Genomic DNA, 2,832 nt, shown 5'->3' with positions numbered 1-2,832 from the left:
CTTCCCTTTCTTTGAGAAAAAGAAAGAAGAGAAAATAAAGATATGGAGCCTTATGGCTCGTTATTGCTTACCGGGGGTAGGTGCTGCACAAAGTGTCAGATAACACATGCAAAAAATAGAAAGCATGAATTTGACAAGATGTGTGGAGCACATGAGCTTTATTTATGCACGGGATCTGCGCCCCGCTTTGTACAAAGGATTACATGCAACAGCGGCAAGACTTGTACAAAAGGTGGTTGCCGGAACAGGTTCCGGCAACCGCGCCTTACGGGTAAAACTTACGAAGATGCTCAATGTTCCAGGAGTTGCTCACCGAAAAGCCATCTTCGGTCTCAAGGCGGACAGCGCCAGGCCTAGTTACTCGTTTCACCTGGTAAGGGCCTTCCCACTTCGGTGTCAACTTGTTGGAATTCTTGGCGGACTGAACGCGCCGAAGAACAAGGTCGCCTTCCTCGAGACTTCTGGCATTAACTTTGCGGCTATGGTAGCGGCGCAAAGCTTGCTGGTATCGAGCAGCTCGTACAGCAGCCTGAAGACGGTCTTCCTCAAGGAGCAGCGCGTCATCTTGTTGCAGCTGCTCTTGCTCAAGCTCATCATAAGCGAGCACTCGAGGCGACCCGTATACGAGTTCCATGGGGAGAACTGCCTCTGCTCCATAGACTAGAGAAAAAGGTGTCTGGCCAGTGGCTCGATTTGGCGTCGTCCAGATCGACCAAACAACCACCGGCAGCTCCTCAATCCAGTTCTTTCCGCACTTGTGCAGCCTGTCGAAAGTCCTGGTCTTGAGCCCGCGCAGCACTTCAGCATTTGCCCTTTCCACTTGACCGTTGCTTCTCGGGTGAGCAACAGAAGCGAAGCATACCTTGGCGCCAAGATCTTGGACGTACTGCATGAAGGTGCGGCTCGTGAATTGTGTGCCGTTGTCGGTGATGATCCTGTTAGGGACCCCGAAACGGCAAACAATGGACCTGAAGAACTTGACTGCTGACTGTGCTGTCACCTTCCTCACTGCTTCCACTTCCGGCTACTTTGTGAACTTATCGATTGCAACATACAAGTACTCAAAGCCCCCGACAGCTCGGGGAAAGGGGTCGAGGATGTCGAGCCCCCAGACCGAAAATGGCCAGGATAAAGGGATCGTCTGGAGAGCTTGAGCTGGCTGGTGTATCTGCTTGGAATGGAACTGGCACGCTTCACACTTGTTTACTTGTGCAGTTGCATCCTGGAGGGCTGTTGGACAAAAGAAACCTTGCCGGAATGCTTTGCCGGCAAGTGCTCTTGCACCAATGTGGTGACCACATATGCCTCCATGTATTTCCGCCAACAGCTATTGTCCGTCTTCCCGGGGAATACACTTCAATTTCACACCGTTGAGTCTTCTTCTGTACAGTGTGTCGTCGACAAACTGGTACATACTTGACTGTCGGGCTACTCTTTCTGCTTTTTCTTGCTCTTCGGGAAGTTATCCTGTCTGAACGAAACGGAAAATCTGCTGTGCCCATGCTGGAGCTTGCGGCTCGACAACAAGGACTAAAGGCACATATGCTGCTGCGGGAACATCCGCTTCTACAGCGAGAACCTGCGGCTCAGCCGAAGCTTGACCTTCCCCAGCAAGCTTGCCAGAGCAAAACTTGTCGGGAGCGTCTGCTTCAACGGAACAAACCCTAGGTCTTGCCGGAGCAGACTGCTCCTTAGCACTCTTGGTGTTGATCTTGGGGACCTTCTTGGCGGCGGCTTCGGGAAGCTCTGCCGGAAAATAGTCACCAGAAATCAACTTCCTTTTCTTGCTCTGTCCAGTTGATGGCGTCACGGATGGTTGAGTCAGTTTGAGCACAAAGATCCCTGGTTCCACAGGTAACTTTAGTGCAGCGCGCTTTGACAGGCCATCATCAATGTCGTTCTGAGCTCTCGGAACATGTTCCATCTGTAGGCCGTCAAAGTGCTCTTCTAACTTTCTCACTTCATCAACGTAAGCTTCCATCAACAGACTCTGATAATTCCTGTTCACTTCGCGGACGACAAGCTGCGAGTCACCCCTGACAATGAGCTTCTTGATCCCAAGGTCTGCCGCAATCCTGAGACCGGCAAGAAACCTTCATACTCTACAGTATTGTTTGTTGCTTGCTCCTTGGGAAAGTGCATCTGGACTATGTACTTGAGGTGCTCTTCGGTGGGTGCGACAAGTAGCACGCCCGCACTGGCGCCTTGCAGCGAGAAGGCACCATCAAAGTACATGAGCCACTCCTTGCTTGCTTCCTTGACGGGAATGCTCGTTTCTGGAATTTCTTCATCTGGTGTTGGCGTCCACTCTGCTATGAATTCGCCAATCCTCTGCTTTGGATAGTTGAAGTGCTTTCAAATTTGAGGCCAAAGCTTGACAGTTCCAGTGCCCACTCGACAATCCTGCCTATTGCTTCCGGATTCTGCAGTATCCTCTTCAGCGGAAAACGAGTGACAACTGTGATCTCATGTGCTTGGAAGTAATGGCGCAGCTTTCTCGAGGCCATGAGAAGGCCGAAAAGAAATTTCTGCACACCAGAGTACCTTGACCTAGCCCCCTGTAGAAGGGAACTGACAAAGTAAACTGGGCGTTGCACCTTTTTCTTCTGCATATCCTCACGCACCTGCGCAGATCCACCCTTGTCGGGACCAGAGCTTGTCGGCGAAGCCCCTTGCTTGTCGCTGGATGCATCTGTCGTGGTTGCTAGCTCATCATCCGCCTCCCTCTCCGCTACTAACGCAGCACTAACCACTTGATTGGTTGCCGCTATATACAGCAGCAACTTCTCTTGTGGCTTAGGTGCGACAAGTGTTGGAGTGGAGGACAGGTAT

This window comes from Triticum dicoccoides, chromosome 7B (genome assembly GCF_002162155.2).
Source record: "Triticum dicoccoides isolate Atlit2015 ecotype Zavitan chromosome 7B, WEW_v2.0, whole genome shotgun sequence".
In the NCBI taxonomy this organism is placed as follows: domain Eukaryota; kingdom Viridiplantae; phylum Streptophyta; class Magnoliopsida; order Poales; family Poaceae; genus Triticum; species Triticum dicoccoides.
This window is presented reverse-complemented; position numbering follows the sequence as displayed.